Source organism: Ambystoma mexicanum, chromosome 5q, assembly GCF_040938575.1.
Source record: "Ambystoma mexicanum isolate Mex_15411 chromosome 5q, UKY_AmexF1_1, whole genome shotgun sequence".
NCBI lineage: Eukaryota > Metazoa > Chordata > Amphibia > Caudata > Ambystomatidae > Ambystoma > Ambystoma mexicanum.
In genome coordinates, this window is record NC_090933.1 from 236,832,404 (window position 1) to 236,852,881 (window position 20,478).

The window sequence follows — 20,478 nt, forward strand, 5'->3', positions numbered from 1 at the left end:
ATAATGGTTGTCCATGTCCAGGCTAAGCAGGCATGATATGTGGTATTAGTGGCTAGAGAGGCATTTTGATTTAGCCAGTCTAGTCATTCCTCAGTTTGGTATGACTTTCTTTTAACTGGACATTTCTGATAAAGTAGTCCTGCTAACTTTAATTACCTGGCTAGATTGGCATTTGGGTGCTGCCAGTCTAGCCATTTCTTACTGCGGCATTGTATATTTTTCTGGGCATCTGTGATAAAATGATATGATGTGATTCAAGTCATTTATAATGCGCCTGTACACAAGTGTACACAAGGGAGGGATGATAGAGGGAGGACAAGACAAACGATCTCACTAGGCCTTGTGTCATTGTGAGAACGAGAAGTGCAAAGGAAAAGGGAGCAGGGAAGTGCAAGTGAGAGGGGAGGGGAAAACAGGGCAGCAATGCTCTCAGTAAGTGCAGCCAGGGCAGAGCAGCTATTGGTTGTGCAAGGAGAACAATGGACTGCAGGGTTACAGTTACAGCCCCTAAGTGCATGGTAGGCCCGGAGGCATTGCAAGGGTGACCAATCAAGAAAGAGCCTGGACTCAGAGAGACTCTGAGGGTAGCCAAGCAGCCAGTCAGTACAGCAGACAGGTAGGTCAGGTAGGTCAGCAGCGGGGGAGACAGAGCGAAAGCAGCAGAGAAGAGGAAAGCTTTTAGCTGCTTCCGAAACTTCAGGTTGTCCGCCTCAAGTTTGAGAGGGGCAGGGAGGCCATTCCAGTTGGAGGCACCAGCAGAGGAGAGAGGTCTACCCCCACTCTCTGCCTGGAGAAATGTCTAAGCCTTAGAGAGTTGGAGGTAGCTGAGTGAAGGGTTAGAGAAAGAAGGTATTTTGGAAGAGAGCATTGGATTTAGTGTTGGCACTGGGCCCAGAAAGCCTTGTGGGCAATGCAAAGGTTCTTGAACTTGATCCTTGCAGCCAGTGGAGAGATTTCAGGGCTGGAGAAATACAATCCCAGGGCTTGAGGCCAAGGCTAAGTCTTTCAGTCCTGTTCTGGATAATTTGCAGATGACGGAGACTAGAGGAAGACAGATTGAGAAAGTGGCTGTTGCAGTAGTCCAGCTTAGAGACAGTGAGCTTCTGGTGGAGAGTGAGAAAGGGAAGAGTCCCTTTGAGGAGGAGCAGCTGGTAGTGGGACTTCTTGGTGATGTCCGAGATGTTAGAAGAGAAAGAGAGTGTGGCGTTGAAGATGACACCAAGGTTTTTTGCCTCGCAGGAAGGCAAAGGAAGAGGGCCCAAGGTGGTCTGCTATAGTGAGAGAGGAAACACAGTGGCAAGGGTCCCAAAGAGAAGGATCTCTGTCTTACTGGCATTAAGGCAGAGATTGTTGGAGGCGCACCAATCCTGAATCGTGGATAGACAGTCAGGAATGAGCAAGAGAGGAGAGGAGGATGAGGGGAGCCTGAAGGAAAGCTGAGTCATCCGCACAACACTGAAAGTTAGAGGATAAGGTAGAGATCAGGGAGGCCAAAGTGGCCAAGTAGAGGTTGAAAAACCAGCGTGAGAGGATAGAGCCCTGGGGAATGCCACAGGTAGAGAGAGGTGGCAGAGAGAATGGGACCACGATCGACCTGGGAGCTGAGTGGCGGTCCAAGTGGAAATAGGTCAGTCACTCTAGGGTCTGATCTGTGATGCCCAGGTTCTCACAGAGTCGATTGATCAGGATGGAGATGTTGACCCTGTCGAAAGCAGGGGAAAGATGAAGGATGAGAATAGAAGGAATGCTGGAATCAAGGTTAGAGAGCAGCACAGGTGTTAAGGAGAGCAGTTTCCATGCCTCTGGCAGCTCTGAAGCCAGACTGATGGTCATGGAGACAGCCAACAGATTCAGTGTGGAGTGTAAACTGGGAGATGGCAAGCTTTTCCAAGAGTTTGCTCAGGAAAGGTGGAGATTGAGCGATAGTTTTCCAGCAGGTAGGATCAGCAGACTGCTTCTTGAGGAGTGGGTGCACAAGGGAGTGCTCAAAGGGAGAGGGGAACATTGCAGTGGCGAAAGAGTGATTACAGAAATCGGCCAAGGCTGGAGCGAGGGTGTCAATATGGGCTTTGATGGTTCTGGAGGAGCAGCGGAGCACCTGTTTGGACGACACTTTCATAGATCGGACTTGTCTAGAAACCTCGTCAGGTGTTGTCAGAGAGAAAGAGGAAAAAGGAGGAGAGAAGAGATGGCCAAAATGGGCCGAGAGAGGAAGAGGACATAGAGGACAGGATGTCCTGAGATTTAGCAGAGAAATGAGAGCCCAGAGCTGTACAGAGGGCATGGGAGGGAACAGAAGAGGTATAGACCACAACAGGATTGACCAGTTCCTTGCAGATTTTAAAGAGTTTGGCCGTGTTGTTCGAGGCCATGGAGACACATGCTTTATTGTGTGCTCTCTTCTTGATGAGTGTTATTGCTTTGACTGGCATTTTGCTGAAAACAGTCTAGATATGTCTAAATGTGGCCTGGCATTCTGTACTATAATGTTATTACGTGTTTGCACTGGTCTACATTGTGCAGCCAGTTGGAAGCATTAATGTTCCTGTGCACTGTTGGTGACTTGCATGTATTGGATTGTGTTACCCTACAAAACAATTGCAAACACTCTGGCTTTATAGCCAATTTATCTCAGAAAGTGTGCTGTATATTGCATTAAAACACATATTTATATCTTTTTCCTAGTGCAGTGTGTGGCATACCCCTTCAGCAGCACGTTCATTCGTATTGTGCAAGCGTGACAGTCTAGGCCGGCCCAGAGTGTGGCGCAACCCGTGATTTGTTGCCGAGTTGGGGGGCCCCCTCAGCATGGCTCGCAGGGGGGCCCCCACATTTTGTGTTACGCCACTGGGGTAGAGCACTCGCTTTGACGTCTGTGCAGAGCCTGCTGACACAGGTTCGAATCCTGGCAGATCCAAACTCATCCTTCCGAGGCCAATAAATGAGCACCACACACCGTGGGTAATAATAAGCAGCACTCAGATACCTGAGGGTTCGTAATGCTAAATTATTATTATTATGGGATCAGTTATTTTGTATTTATTTTCTGCTGTTAGATATAAAGCTGAATGGAACCATTGGGATTCTTCATTCTGCTCTATTTTGTATGCCATATCTACTAATTTTGTACTATTTTTATAAATGTTTCTGTGACAACAGACACATTATCAGCATGATTCGTGGAACATTTTCCTATGGGATTGAGCCATTATAAAATGCTTCCATGAATCAGGCCCTCTATGTCTGGAACGTCTGCAGATGTGTTTTGAAACTTTGCTATTTCGTTTTTGTATGTGTTTGTAAGGAGGTTACTGTTGGTAAGTTGTTGGCTGATTTTTTCTAAACTTACTGTATTTTCTAACTCTACGTCAGTTTCAAAATATTTACTTTGCTTGTGCTCTATTTATCTAAGTAGTTATTTGGCTGTTCCATTTAGGAGTTTGCTGTTTAATTGTTGGAGTTCTAAAGCTGGACATTTTGCATAGTACAATCTGTGGACAAGATTTCGCATTTCAGAATGGTGTGTTGCTAACTCTTTCATATGGTGAAAGGTGCTTTTACAGGAAGTTCCTGAAGGGAAGGCTGATGAATGTTCTAATGGTCCAGTGTGGATGTGCACTGGGCAAGAGTCCATGGTTTGTAAAGTTTTAATATTACTTTTGTCTTTTAGTTTTACCTATAGATTGAGGAATTATCATAAAGATTTGATTGATTGTTGGGACACATTGCATATTGAGCTGCATGTCCACTTGTATACTGGATGAGTTATTTGGACAAAAGGAACATTTGGTTGAAAATCTGTTGAAGAAGATATTTCTATTAAGGTTTCTTTTGCTGTACTGGTGCCTGCTAACACTTCATAGCCTCTTTCCTTTATTGTATATGGCAATTGGGTTTGGTTGTTCTTGTTAATATGTCTCTTCATTGAAGTATGGGTCTGTGCTGGTGGCACATGTTTACAAGTTGTTTTTGTAGTTTCTTTATTAATTTAATCAGTAGTTTCATTCTGTTTAAAAGTAATATGAAGAATTTTCTCTTTAGTTTAAATGCACTGTAAATCAGAGCTTCAAGGAACATTTTTCTCTGGTAGTTTTTAAGTGTAGAATGTGACTTTTCAGATATTTTTAATCAGATTGCTGGGATCTCTGCGCCGAATTTTATTAGTAAAATTGACATTTTTGTATTTTGTCCTTTGACAACATCAACATTGGTAGATATACTTTGTGGTTGATGCTCAGGAATGCTTTCCTTGCAACATTTTCGTTTTACTTTTATTTTTGGAAGGAGGTGAATTACATTTTTTATAGTGATTGTTTCAGTTTGCTTGAAAAAGTTATGAGTTCTTCTGTTTAAATGTTTTCTATAAATTCATTTAGTGAAGGGTGACTATTTGACTTCTTATTTGTATCTGCTCTAGCTTTTCTGTGCGTTATACAGAGTTCAGTTTTGTTTTTGAAGTTGTATTTCATTTATTTATAAAGCGCACCAGGCTCAAAGGCACCCGGGCGCATCGCTCAGGTTACAACATGGTATGAGCAGACAAAGGCATTACAGAAACATACAAAAATTACAAAGAAGATTATATACATACACATATATTACAGGATAGCTAGTTACATATTTACAAGGGGTGAGGCTGTATACAGTCACAAGAGTGGTGGCTAGTGAGCGGACGGGGGCAAGTCTTGGGCAGATAGCCACGTTTTGACCATGTTTTAGTAGGCATTCTGTTGTATCTGTTGGAAAAAAGCAAATGTGAATTTTAAAACTGAAGAAGACTTATGCATGTGCTGGTGTAGAGAAATGAGGGTTCTGTACTGACTTAATTATCTTAGTACAATTAAGGTGACATATGTTGTATATTAATATGTTTACCTTGTAGCAGTTGAAGCGTTTTCTTTCTTCAGTAGGTGTCTAACAAAGGTTGTTCTTAAAATGTCATAATGTTGAAGTGGTTTAAGTAGTATGGATGTTCATACATTGAATAATGCTATCTTTTTAGAAGTAAGGCAAATGGTTTTCTGTAATACTTCTAAGTGCATTTGCGGTAAGGTGGTGGTATGTGTGGGCACTAAAAGGAATGTGGCAGCAGTGGCTAGTGTGAAATGTTAAGGTAAGGTAAATGCACTTCATAAAAACTGCTGTGGTAGTATTAACTCGCACTTCATTTGAGTAGGTGGGAAATGTTGGAATATATGGCAGCAGATTGCACTGGTTGCAAAACAGGAGACTCATATGTAAGGAAAGGTTTTGCCTTTACAATTTCTCTTTTTAGCAGGAGTTTAGTGTAAGGCAAAAAATGCATAGGTGCAATAGCAGTTGCACAATTTACACATTTTTACAAGTAAGGAAAATGTAGTTGCAATATATTTATGCAATAGTGTTAAGTCGCACTCGATGTGGGAGATGTAATATGTTGATTTTACATATAATGTGGTAGCAGTGGCTACTGTGAAATGTTGGCAGTGCATGGCATCTAACAGCAGTGTTTAAAAAGAAGCATTCCCTATGTACCTATATAAGTGTGTGGTGAAAAAATAACTTTTCAAAATGCAAGCATGCCTGTACTATGTCTTCTTAGATGTAGATAGTGTTCAATCTTGTAAATAGAAATGTGGAACATTTTGAACAGTAGTTTGTGATAGACGAGGCTCTGAATCACAGGACAAATGTACTGTCAGAGTTGAAATATACATCTGAACTGTTCAACTAAGGTGACAGGGTTACATGTAGAGTTTTTGAATGTCATTGCTGGATGGATGTGTGACTGTTGGAAAGTAGCCAATGAAGGAGTGTTATACAGACAAAAGTAAAAAGGGTACAAGGCTGTCGTCTGCGATGACGTTTGCAGATGTCCGCAATAGTCCGTGAACACACACGTGTCATCCGGGTCCTTTAACAATGCTCTGCATAGAAAGAGGACTATGGAGACCACCTACATTCATGGGTTTCCGCGGACGGCAGAGTGAATAGCCAATCAGGTTTTCTTGTTTGTGAAGGAGGAGTTGAAGTGTACAGGAGCACAGGGTAGGACCTGTTTAATTTCTTGTTTGACGTGCTGGAAGCCTGGCTATGAACAAGAAGACTGTTTGGACGTTAGGAGATTTGTGGATTCATTGGGTGAAGGTATATGCAGAGCACCTTGGCATCTCTGACAATCTTTTATTAGAAGAGGTGGAAGTGTCAAGGCATGGAGTGCGTGGAATAAAATTGAGTCAACATGATTGTAGTACACTGTGGAGGCAACAGTTTAGGATATGTAACTGGGATATCTTTGTAGTTTACCATGAAAGATAATTTCATTAAATTTATGGAACTATTTCCCGAATTATTCAAAGATAAATGTGGAAAATATCTAACTTGTTTGTGCACAAATTGAAAAAGCCAAATGGAATGTTAATAAAGCTGTTTGTGATTTTTTACAATAAATTGGAATGGCATCTTTGATGTCCTGGGTGTTAGGTTTAGCAGTGTCTGACGGTGGCATACGTTATGGTTGCATAGCTTACCATTAATGGCAAATTTCTTGGGTGTTTGCAATTTTGCATTGTAACCATGACGTACCTTTAACAAAGTTTTTGCACTGAAGTTAATATGTTTTTATTATTGCAGCTTAACCATAACGTCACTGTAACAACATTTTTTCACTGAATTTGATAGGGTTTTATTAGTGCAATTTAACCATAACATCGCTTTAGCACAGTTTTGAAAAACTTTGCTAAAGGGATGTTATGGTTAAGTTGCACTAATAAAAACCTATGACATTCAATGAAAAAAACATTGTTTTTACAAATAAAACCAGAAAACCCCAGAAATTCACCAGCAATGGTAAGCTAAGCAACCATAACTCGTGCCACCACCGTGCACTGCTAAGAATAACATCCAGTACATGAACAGTGACATCACAAATGTCATTGATGACATCACTGATGACATCACATTTCTGTTTTTACTGACAATGAGAATTTCCAAAATTGAAAAGGTGCTATATATCTACACATTAACCTTTTTACATGTTCTTAAAGTACTTTCCTTAGAGTTTAATCTGCGCTCATAGTGCACATACATGGGGAAATAAGCATGCCTCAAACACACAATTAATTTGCGCAGATGGTGATTAACTCTGATCTTATTGTCATTTTTTGGTTGTGTTGTTTCTTTCTTCCTTACTTTAGTTTCCCTGTATCTGCCTGTAATTTGTATGCATGGTGTGTTTTTATATGTATTTTTTCTACTGACACAAGTGTGTGATAGGTTTTCAATTGTTACCTATTTACTCCATGTATAACATTACTCAAAACTCTCATAAATTAGAATTTATTATTTTACGACCGGAAATTAGCAGATTAAAAATATTGTACTTCTATGGTGCATGCTGCAACCATTGCCTATATGTATGTATGACAAGATTCCTCTATTAACAACAACACTCGAATATAATGATTTGCTTACATGAGTACATTCTTTAATCGAGTAAGTAGTTCATGATAGGTCTCCCAATCACACCTAACATAATTTAATATGTGATGTCATCAGTGATGTCATAAATGATGTTTGTGATGTCATCTTCCATGTCCTGGGTGTTAGTCTTAGCAGTGCACAGTGTGGCGCGAGTTATGGTTGCTTAGCATACCATAACTGGCAAATTATTTAGGTTTTTCAGTTTTCCTTGTAACCATAACGTCCCTTTAACAAAGTTTTTTCACTGAATTTCATGGGTTTTTGTTAGTGCAACTTAACCATAACATCCCTTTAACAACGTTTTTTCAGTGAATTTCATTGGTTTTTATTAGTGCAACTTAACCATAACATCCCTTTAACAAAGGTTTTTCAGTGGATTTCATGGGTTTTTACCAGTGCATTCTAATTTCCTACAACTTACTAATATCATTTTTTCCCCAACACAGCAACATTTTGTCCACTTTGCAAAGTTTCACCTTTAAACTCTGCCATTTCCAACCTTCTAGCCTCCTTTTCACACTTCTATACTCTTTTTGCAATTATTTGCAGTGTTTTTGTGTTTGTCGATGTTCGCGAACATCTGACGTCATCACAGACTTTACAGACAGTGTCACATGACATTGAGCGCACGAGGCATGATGACATATCAGCGAATGTGTCTGCACTTCGCGAACAGGTCTGTGCTTCGCAAACAGTTCGGAATTGCATTTTCTGCTGATATAGGAACTTTCAAGCTCATAATGTACCCTTGTACAGCTCTTACACCTATTCTTACTCGTTATACATGAACAATCTAGCACAGAGCACATACTTGGAAGAATATTAGCAAAACTTCTATTTATCTTAGAAATGGCATCAGCTAATGCCATCCCTCCTCCAGAAGAGCCACCACCAGCTAGAGCATCTACACAACAAAAAAGTGCAGTACTTCCAAACACAATCAAAAGGACCAAGAAGATGAGCTAGAGGACGTGACTACCTCTAGCAACCAGAGAGAATCTTGGGTGTGGCAGTTCCTTAACACTGTTGGAAATGTACCAAAGGCTAAAGCTACCAAAGACTACCTGGACAGTACTCCTACACGGGACCACCTCCATGCGCCACCAATCCAAATGCAACCTCCACAATGCTCTCAGAAGCATTCTTCCTTTCTTAGCAAGTAGTAGGCTGTCTTCGTCAACCTTATCTTCCTCAACCAATACTGTAATCACACAGCTTACTTCTGTGGGAGACAAAATCCCACCCTCTGCTGTGCAAGCCATAAAAGAGGACGTTGATCCATATCTTTCTAAGACAACAGTACTCTGTATATACTGCAACACACCACTCTGTGGGCAGAGCCATTTCGAAGTGCTTTTGAAGCTGTAATAAAGGCGTATGAGAAACACCTTAGATTTAAAACACACGCAACATCTTCCCCTGTCCGCCTGCCCCTCCATATTAGAGCTTGGTGCCTCTTCCCTCATTACCCTCCCCATCTTACCTTCTGACCTCTCCTGCAAAAAAAAAAAACACCAAAAAAAGGTTCATTTAGGAAACACCTTTCACAGCTAAAGCATAGAACTGAAAAAAAAAACTCATAGACTCCATTTACTTTACATTTCTCAATAAAGTAGATGGACTCAATATGATTCTCCAACATTTCCATTAGCATTTTGTGTTATGCTAATGGCAATAATGTGGTGTTCATCACCATTTTACAGGGGCTGGAATGCGGGATAACGGCCCGGCAGCCCAAGTTATCGGGCTAAGCAAAGCGAGGGCGGATAACAAGGGCTCCGGGCCGTTATCCCCTCTTACAGCCCCTGCAATGGGGGGGATTAAGGTCATTAGCACACCGGGTGGCCGAAATGGTAACCCAGGGTGCTAAAAAAAAGGAATTTTCCTTCCTGCAGCGGGACGCTTCTGGCGTCCCGTTAAAGGAAGGACATCTTTTTCCAAGATGGCCGCCATGGAAAGGGAAGGCGGGGCTCTGTACGGAGCCCCAACTTCCCTTTCCATGGCAACCTGCGGGAGGCGGATAGAAAGAGCGAATGCGGCGGCACCCGCCAACTACGAAATAAGGTAAGTGGGAGGGGGCTGAAAAATAAAATAAAAAATTGCACAGAAGGTGGGGGGAAGATGGCAGTGGGGCCATCAGGTGGCTTGGAATGTGGGCTTGTACCAGCGGTTCAAGCCCACGTTCCTACCCACCTGATTGCCTGGCTCCTCCGCCGAGGGTGCTAATGGAAATTGTATACTAGACAAACATATAAAAGGACAGAAACAATTTTCTGTCCCAAATACTTTTCTCTAGCATACAATAAGGACCATAATGATTGGACCTCTATAACTAGCCGCGGTCTCCACAGACCCCTTTCCAGGCCATGGATCATTAAAAGACCGGGATAGCAAGTGCGCACCATCGCAGACCTTCTACCCTTTTTAATTTTATATTTAGAACACTCCTTCAATGTCTGCTTTCAAACAGTTACACATCCATCCACCAATCACTTCCATAAACATACATATAACCCTATGACCATATTTAGCTTCCACACAACAACTGCCACTTAACAATCTTCTACAAATCTTTTTCATCTAAATTTCCCTTATACAAAAGAATTGTACACAATGCTCCTATAAATGCACATATGCATTGTGCAGTGAGAGAAGTGCATAAATAGAAGGGGCAGCGCGGATGGGCAAGTGCTCATGAGAACCCAGGAGAGAAATGCCAAGGAATCTCAATGTGGGACTGTAATGAAATCATCAGTGTTTCAGAGGCATAAACTATTACCTGTTCATTCCGCAGGATATCCACCCAACATGGCGGCTTCTGGGGTGTCCAGTGGCAGTCCAGTCTTTCCTGGTTCAGTCAGTGTTCCGGAGCAGGCCACGCCCCTAACACTGGAGCCAGTATATCCAAGCTGCTCTGCTTCAAGCCTTCGCGTTACTGCTCTTTTACGAGTACCACTGCGCTCCCTAAGTTACTTCGTCTTCCTTGTATTTACATAGAGCTTAGAACTGCTATCCTCTTGTTCCTTCGAACCTTACTTACCAGCGTTCTTTCTCCTGCCTTCCCTGATGGTATTTCTCCGTGCATGCTAAACAACTCCTGGTCCTTGGTCCACATTCATTTCCTTGAGAAGACTCAATACGGACCTCGTTAGGTAGGCGGGTCTCCAGGACCTTAGAGTCACTTTCCAAAGCCGCGTTCAGGTACTATCACTATATCTGTTTTATAGACAATGGAAAGCTACGCTACTCGAGTTGCTCAGGACTACAATTACCAGCAGCCTTTAGTTCGCGGAATCGGACCCTTTCAACAATACATTCCCTCTGGTACTTGGCATAAGGGATTCAGGGGGTTCATTTCTTAACCCATATGTCTTTCCTGTCTGGGCACAACGGAATCATTCCTCCCTTTCTTTACTAACTCGCGTAGATTCCACTCTTTGCACTGCAATACGAACCAGTCTCTCTCTATTGGTCTTCCTACGGCAGAACCACTACACGCTGGCTACTAGGGTAAGTTCGTTGTAATCACAATTATCCTGAAGGGCCTGCAAATCCACCCTTACGTTAAGTCTTGCCTGTCTTTTACTAGACTGCTGCTAATGCCGTAATATAGGAGCTGCCCTTACTACAGACCAACAGCTTTTCCTGAGACAAACCGGAAACAGCTCAACCCAGTGTTTTCTCCCCCAAGAGGGTTTCCCTAAGGCCTCTTCCTTGATCTAGCCTTGTGCTGGAGCTCGAAGGGGGTATCAGGTGAATTTCTCATAAGCAACTAGAAGGCCTACAGAAATAGGTAGGTGGCTTTCAGTATTCCGACAGCTCCTGATATTGATGTTGTGATTTATTGGCCAAAGTCTAACAGGGACACCATTGGCTAACTACTGGAGCAGAGTAGTCCCAAGGGTGCAATGCATCTAAACCGTAACATCCCTTTAACAATGTTTTTTCTGTCAATTTAATACGTTTTCATAAGTGAAAATGTTTCATGGTGATACATCACTGTATATACATAATGAATAATTCCTCTTTTCATATATATGAAAGAACTATAAACCTCCTTAAAGAAACATATTTTTTCCAGCACATACTTATGTATGTTATTATTAGCAGGGCATGCTGGGGATGCAAATCATCGCTCAATTACCTACGGCATAAGTCTCCAACATGACCACAGCCAAACCACCTCTATTATTCACTGCACCTTCCCTGTAACCTCGCTCGGTGTCCACTAAATACAAATTACAGTACACATTTCTCCTTGCTCACAGCCAGGCCCATTGCCCAGACACCAATGTTATATCATTGTGTTGTGTACTTACATTTTACACTATTAATAAAAATAAAACACAGGAAATATTTGCAAAACCATGCTTTCAAGTTCTTGCTGACATTCCTCGTGCATATTTGCCACAATCCCATCCAGCACTTCAACCTGTACCCACAAGCAGATTTTTTGTTGCCATTCAAACCTGTCCCAATTTCGAAAAACGTTACCACATAGCCGGTTTCTGGTGGCCATGCCCGCTTTAACCCCATTGCTTGTGCCTCGTGGTCATTTCCAGTAGCCAGATTGTCTGGGTCACAGCCTTAGGCAATGACCCAGATATTCTGGCCACTGCCCATTGCCACAGGCTATACCTCAGTCACCAAAGGTATATCACTATTTTTGTAACAACATTATGGCACTTTTCAAAAAATAAAACACAACACATTTGCAAAACCATGCTTTCAGGTCCTTGCGAATGCTCCTTACAAGGGTTTGCTGAAAATCTATCCATGTATTTTTTTTCTAAAGTGACGTTCATACAATAGTCATATAACTTAGCCCCCACCTGACAAAATCCATTCAGACTTTGCACAAACATTCAAGGTCAGGTCTATCTTTCTGAAAACATGTGTCCACATTCATCAAACGGCAACAAAGTCATAAACCATCTAAAAATGTTGAGACTCCCCGCAAATTTTGCCCCGTCTTGACAAAATCCAACCAAACTTTGCACTAACATTCATATCTAGATCTATACTCTTTTTGCAAGCTTTTGTGCAGATTCATCAAATATCACCAAATTTATAAGCCTTTAAAATATTTTGTGACCCCCCCTCTAATTTTGTTCCCTCTTCACAAAACAGAAAAGGGGGTATGTGAGGGTATAACCATTTGTGAGTGTGCTTGGGCTGTTCGGCCTATGGTGTGGTGAGCTGCGTCCACGTACACTAAACCTCTTGTGGTAAGTACAAAATGGTTGTTTGTGCCGGTGAATCGTGCTGAGCCTGTAAGTAATGTTTGCTAATTCCTGAGATATATCACAGTCATCTTCTGTACAATGCACAAATTCGAAAAAGTTCAAAATTGTTCTGCTCCAGATTTATTCTCTTGTCTCAGCCGACATGTGCTTCGGCACTGGGTCATTTTCAATGCTGTTCGTTTATGCTTAAACATGTCAAAACTATTACATGTTGCTACAGTATCACAAAGAAAAATAAAATAAAAATAGAATTACATACCCAATTCATAATTTGTGGGCAGGTAGGTGTGTCATACTTTTTAGCCGTTCAAAAAAAACGACTGGACGGATTCACACCAAATTTACAAAAGCACACTTTTGTGATCAAGCAGCCGCTCCTGCCGTACATTTGGTGAAAATCTAGCTAGTGGTTTGGGCTGTAGGCATGAGCAAAATTGTTTTTCCATACGCAAAGTTTTGTGAAGATTCATCCAGTGGGGGTACAGTTATAAGCTGCCAACAAAGTGCTCTTCCTATGGGTTCAGCAACTAAACCATAACTACAGGGCTGTTACCATATATATATATATATATATATATATATATATACATATATATATATATATATATATATATAAAAATATAAATATATCTATATACCTATATATATATATTGTAAGGCAGCGATAGCCGCCGTATAGTTAAATTGAGTTGGACTCCCATAGGAACCCCTCAAAATTATATTGTTAATAACTTTTGATTTGAGTAACGGATTTGACTGTAATTCTGGAAGTGATTAAGGACATACAGGCCCCCCAAGACTGCAAGGTTTCATAAAGATTTGTTAAAAAATAAAAAGTTATTAACAAGACAAGAAAACATGTTTTTCCAAAAGTGCGGCCAACTTCCCATTCATTTTCCCATAGACAAACAAGGTACATTTTTGTCAAAGCGCACAGCCCAAACCGCTGGACGGATTTGGACAAGGTCCAAAACAACTTGGGCACGAAGCGTTGACAAGCAAACCATGCACGGTTTGGGGTTATTCCGTCCAGTATCTTTTTAAATATTTGATGGAGTAGGGGGTGCCCCTCTCAAAAATAGATTTGAGGAATTTACGCAAAACCGTGTGTTTTTAGAAATGAAACAGCCGCCAACTTCTTTTTCTCTCAATGCAAGAAATAACCGCTGCTATAGCCGAGGATATGGGAAAATGAGATGCAGGAAAAAAGCTATTTGCAGGTCAAAATACATGCAAATGCCATCAGGCTAGAGGGGGGGGTGGCTAGAGTGCACCAAGTGAAATTTGGGAGTTGTAGGGGGTCTAGGGACTGAGTGTGCAATACAAAGATTTATGTAGCCTCTGCTTTAGATTCAAATAGCCGACATCTCAAAGCAAACTGGGTCACAGAAACAGGGGGGGGGGGAGGAGAGCCCAAGGGAGATGAGAAGGCCATCTGGGGAGTGAATGGAACAGGCACAGATGTGGGGGCACTTGGTGAGGGCATGGGGGGCAGGAAACCGTTTTTTTCTGCCGTTTTGTCTAATATTCAAGGCTATAAAGACTACGGATAGCCAAGGGTATGTGTAGTTCAGTACCCCAAGTTAGAGTTTTCAAAAAAGTCATTTTTACAGCTATAGTGACGTCAGGGGTGGAAAAAACACTGGCCATGGCCAGTGACACTTGTCATCCAGGTCGCCTATCCATGCAGTAACCAGGACAGACTCTGCTTAGCTTCAAAGTAAGGAAGGGGCCAGCCTCCACAGGTCATGTCGCCCAATAAAGGAACCAACCCTACAAGACCACTTACAGAAATGGACTGGCCCTTTCCTGGCTTTGAAGCTAAGCAGGGTCAGTTCAGCTTTAAAGGTAAGCAGGGTCAATCCTGGTTACTGCCTGGATGGGCGACCGAATGGGCATCCAAATTATTTATTTTTAAACCGAGCTACTGTCAGTCCTTGAACGTTTTGCACTCAGAGACAATTTTTTGCCTTTTGCTGAATTGCATTCTGGTATTTGTAGTCTCACAGTCAAGATGGGGGAATAATGCCACAATTGTACACTTTGTGTCTAGCATAGTTGTATAAGGAGTTATATATTTGAGTAACACTATGGTATGAACACTTTTCAAGTTAGCTTTATAAAGCAGAATATTGTTGAAAGCCAGACATGGGGTGAGGAGGAGAAATGATGAGAGGGCAAGTAAGTCATGAGTATTTGCCCATGATGTGGCAAGAGAGTTTGCAATCCTAGACACTGGTGCAGTTATTTTCCCCAGATTGTGGCTTCTTTTCAGGGCACCAGTAAAGGACACATGTGGGTGGACAGCAAAACTTATTTTCAGAGGACGAGCACAACCCCTTGGGTTTTTTTGAGGTTGGCAAGCTTGCTCAAGCATGTCATGTTCCCAGTGCAGATGCTTATCCACAAGACCACAAGCATTTGTTTCGTATTGGGATTGTTTTTTCCATGGAATATTTCACTACAGATTGCTGAATTTAAACGGTGAGCACCTTTGCCAGCATATTTATTGTAAGATTTCCCCTCTCAGGTTATTATTCTGGTGTTCATTACATTTTTCAAAAGTCCAACGCTATTTTGTCTTGCGTACTTTCTTCTAGGGAGAATGTCAATTGAGCTACATTTGTATATTTCTCTTTAAAATACATGGTCACTTACTGTCCATATTCTCATGGGAACCAGCTTTTTATTTTCGCTATGGGTGCAAAGGTACCTGGGCATATGTTATTCTTGCAGATGATGGGTTGTGCAATGTATCACAACAGTCACCAAGGGACAAGCCATAAAACAAGGGGCACGCTGCTTAACCCAAGTGGGTTATGTTCTGTAAATAGTGGAATCTTACTGCGCTTTGACTAGAAACATTGCGAGTTCTCAAAGCCTGCAATCTTTTATACATAATGAAAGAAAATAGATGTTTACAGCTACAGTGGGTTTCCCATCCATGCAGTAACTAGGACTGACACTGCTTATAACCTCTCCCTTCCTTCTCTTGCACCTCTCCACCTCTGCCTCTTTACTCTCCCTCCTCGCCTGCCCATCCTCTTGGTCCTTTCTTCCCTGTTCCTCCATCTCTCTGCTATATCATCTTTCCTCCTTCTCCTCTAGGCTCTCTCTTCTCCTCTCCACTATCTCTCGTCGACTCGTCTATATTATTGTTCCTTTCCTTCCCACCTCACTGCACCACCACAATCTAATATGAATCTTCACCTCTGCACTCATAGCTCCCACACGTCCTCTTCACTACATTCCCCTCAGCAAGGTTGGGTCTGAGTCATGTAGCTGTCTGATTGTGTTGAGCTATGTGAGTTGTGTGAGTGTGGCCTGTGATTGGGTAGGCCCTGTGCAAACTACAAATTCTTCAGCTGATCAGTGTTGGCTAGAAGATCTCCTGCTAGCCATTGTTACAAAGCATGTCTCCACCAGCTTGGAAACATTCAGTCAGCATGCCCAAAACCTTTTGTGAGGGCCATCGCCTCTCCTGACCGGCATCTATAAAAGGTATACTTGTTAAGAATATTGTGGCACTCATTGGAGAATGAGAGTGGGTTCTCCCCATGAATAGAGCTTGGAAACATCTCTCTGAAACAGGTTTCTCTCACTGTATTGCATGGCTTGCAGAAGCTCACAGTGGTAGGTCAGTGATGGGCACACTTACCCAACCAACTGTGCTTTCGTACTACATTGATGCTTCCCAGGACCCCAAAGACATTCCCATTTAGTATCACTGGTACTGCATACCAGTTTAGGAATGGGGTTGGGGGCCTGCGAAATTGACCACACCGCTCCTCTGGGTCCTGCATCACGAACCAGGTGGCAGTCACCAGCACCCGGGGTTGCCCCAGTCCCATCCCCTAGCCTCAAGCATGTGACTTCTGTAAAGCTCCCCCTTGAATTTTCTTATAGGTGTTTGCTTTGAAAATTGACTTTTGCCTGTAGACGAACTTGTCTGTGCATAGTGGTGAAAGTATAGGGCTGTAGAGGAAAAAAAATGAAAATAAAATACATATTACAGGGATTGGTTTCTATGTTCCTTGCCAGCCATGTTACAGGGGCAAGATCTTTGACTAATTAGAAGTGCCAGGCCATAAAATAGTATTTCAGGGGTTCCACTGCTCACTTAATGGCCAGATAATTCAATTGTATTGTTTCTCTTTCTATGAAATGTACAGAATCGGTCATTCACCTCCTCCCCATGCCTGTGAGAAAACAGGTAGACCAGATGACACTTCACAGGATTAGGGCGAGATCCTACCTTCCATAGAATTTGCATTATCAGGTACAATTGACTTATGTTCACACTCCAGGTGGGTTTCCTTGGATTACAATGTCATCCAGACAGGCTTCAGTAGAGGACTGGAGAGACAGTAGGACCTGAAGCCTTAACCTTTGGAAAGTGGACATTGCACCATGCATTGACCTTCCGATTTCTCCTGTTGAGTGTGCATGTGATGGAAGAAATCTTTCAATCGTCCTGTTTCTTTTAGCAAACACATCTCTGAATGGATCAAGGAAGTCCCGAAGGTCTTTGAATGCTATGGATGCAGCCCCGCCATGTATCACATTTTGGAGACTTTACCAGACGGCTTCCTCTGAATGATCACATCTTGCAAGTCCTTCCACTTGTTTAACATCTTGATGTGGCAAATGTGGGAGAGATTCCAGTGGTCTCTTTGCTGGACTTTGCAAAGTATTTCACTGATGACTTCATTAAAGATATACAACCCTTGCCATTGAGCTTGCAATTTGTTTTAAGATGTTGGTAGTGGGAAAAGGCTTGGTAGTGTGTTAGGGAACATTCACATTTCTTTGCTAATTTTCTTCCACCTTAGAGACCCCCAGCTCTTTTGCTGGACTAAGGACTTTTTAATTTTCTCTCCTGAGCGAGTGGGACCTTTTTCTCACTCCCTCATGTGTTTTTCCCTGATTAGGATTTTATGTTTTCACTGTTTTTGTAGTCTGACAAACTCTGTGGGAACCTTCAGTGCAGTGTCACTGAGAAGTCCTTTGGATTTCTCTTAAGATTTCAATACCTTTTCTTGGGTGAACTACCATTCCCAAGAATAGTAAGGTGAAATTGATCTTACTTACCTTTTTTTTGTTACCGTCACTAATTTAAATTGCTGGTGGCAGTGGTATAATTGTTACTACCAGTGTGCTTTTTGACCGCAAGCTGAACCCTCAGCTGCAGTACAGCACCCATGGGAGTCCATTTTGTCAAAAGTCCCCTATCTTTTTCTTTTTTCGCCATGTTCTGTTTGTGAGGTCTTTCTTGGCTTTTACTCTGTGTGTTGAGACAGATTTGAGCCCTTTGTATGTTTTTCCTTTGGCGGCCTTCAGACCTGAAGCCCGCCCAGGGCTCCAGTGTGTCTGGAAGGGCAGGAACTGAGGGAGTTTCCGAAATTAGCCCTGTTCTTTGTTTCTAGGAGTGCCTGAATAAAACCAGCCATGATTGGCTGGCTGGCTGTTCTGAAAGGACAGCCACCCTGCTGTGTGATTGATAGCATAGGCTGTGAATGAATGGGAAACTTGCTTAAAAGGTGAGGGTTTTGGGACTCGAGGCAGAGTCGACCACTGGAAGTAACATCTGATGAAGATACCATGAAAAGACGCCTGCTGCATCCTCCTGGACCTTGAATTTCCAGGTGGAGCCCTGCTTCTGTGCTTACTTCCTTTTTCACCTCGACAGAGAAGGTCCGGATGGAACTACTTCTCCCCTTGAGTTAGTGGGACCAACTAACCCCGAGACAAACTCCACTTTTTGCGCAATCCCTGACTTGCTGTGCCTCTCCATTGCTGCAGAAGCCCAATATCATGGTTCGAGTGTCCATAACTGAGTGCAACTTCTGCCGCATAACAAATACGACTAAAAGCTACAGGAGCATCCGTAGGACATTCCAGAAGCAGGAAATACCAATCAAGATTTCTCTCACCAGAGTCCAGGACCGAGGGAGCAAGGAAAGTCTAACCAGAGATTTTTGATCTGCATCAGTGCTGTTTGCAAGGTGCTGAAACCGCAAAGTGCTGCTGAATCAAAGAGAGCCCGTAGCTGCCGAAGTCCTTCCTGAGTACTGCCGCAGGAGCCCTCCAGACATTCTCCCTCTTGTCCCAATGACTGAGGCTCAGAAACCAGGGCCTGCTTGGCTGAAGCAAGATATCTAGCTGGACCACTTTTCTTCAAACCAGAGGTGCTTTTTTAGGCCGGGGTACTTACCTTCTCGCTTAAGTCTTGCTGTCTCCCTGGAGACTTGCACTTGCTTAACTTTCTGAGTTGATTTCAACTCCTCTTGCACAGGCTTAACAGCTTGAAAACCTTCAGTGATTCTACTTGAACTATCTGACTTCGTGAAAGACTTTTATCAAAAAGGTGCATCAGAACTATAGGCTTTGTCCAGTTAACTTTGGCTGTCCTGGCTCCCTAAAGGCATCTTTCTGAATCCATTGACTTTGGCATTGCTTGTCCCTGTTGTAATTTGTTGAATACTTTTACTGCTGGGAAAGGCTTACCTAGATTTCATTGGAGGATTCAAAATGTCTTTACTTTATGAGAAAGTATGTTCTAACCTTTCTATTTTCCTTTAACCCTTCCTTTCTGAATCGCAGAGTCTAAAAAGTATATTGGTGTTCTATATATAAATGTAATACTATCTTGATATTGAATTCACTTCAGGGTGTAGGAAAAATGTAGTAGCATATCCAAAGCATATTCACCAACTTTATTGACTGTTGAAAATGTATTCCAAGGTTTGCTTGACTGTTACAAACAATTCCCTTTTTAAAGAAGCTTAACTAAAACTTGATCTTTAAATAAATAAATATATTTATAACTGAAACCTTGAGAGTGTAAGTGTTACTTGGTTGCTTGTATTGACGGATTTCATTTGTACAGCTCTACAGCTCACATTTACCACTCTTGAGATAGGACTGGCTGCTCAGTCACACTACCAACTTGTGTAGTACAGACCTATACCAAAACGTGGGTTACCTAATAACAAGCAGATACCTCTTGTGTAGTTTCACACAGTGTGACTGTACCAATTCTTACCTAACATAGTGCTCATCTTGAATTTGTGTAGATGCGCTTGCTGATCATAAAGTTTCTTCTACTTGCTTCTGCATGCCCTTGCCTGATGTCTGTGTTGATTCACAAGTTTCTGGACAAATCCCAGACCTCCCAATGTTCTGTGCACAAACTAAACAACATTCCTTGCTGGGTTATTGTGATTCTTTGAACTGTCCTTCAGCATGTTGAGTACATCTCATGGCTCCCTCCTGTAGAGAAGTGTAAAGGGGGAGAATCTAGTAGAACATTGCAGGGTCTTGTGGAGTACAAATAAGGCACATGTGATCAAGTCACCCAATTGCCTCCATCTTCTTCACCAGATTTCTCAGTATGCTCTTTAAGGTTTGATTAAAGTGTTCAACTAAGCTGCCCATGTAAGGACACTGGTTTTGCAGAGTTTTGAAAGCTCAGTAGCATCTTGAAAACCACCTAAAGTGGAACATAAAAGTGGAACCTTGCATTTAAGATCTAATTTGAAAAACCTACCCCGAGAAGAATGGAATCAAGTGCTTAAAGACCTGCTGTATTATGGTATTCTTTATAGGGAAAGGCTTCCAGTTATGAGAAGGCATAATGAACTATGACTAAAATTAAGTGGTTTACTGCCTTGGAAGGTTCCAGGAGACGGACCCATGATATTCCATACCACCCAGGAAAATAGAATTGAAATAACTGGCAAGGGCTGAAGTAGGGCCTGACCCACTGATA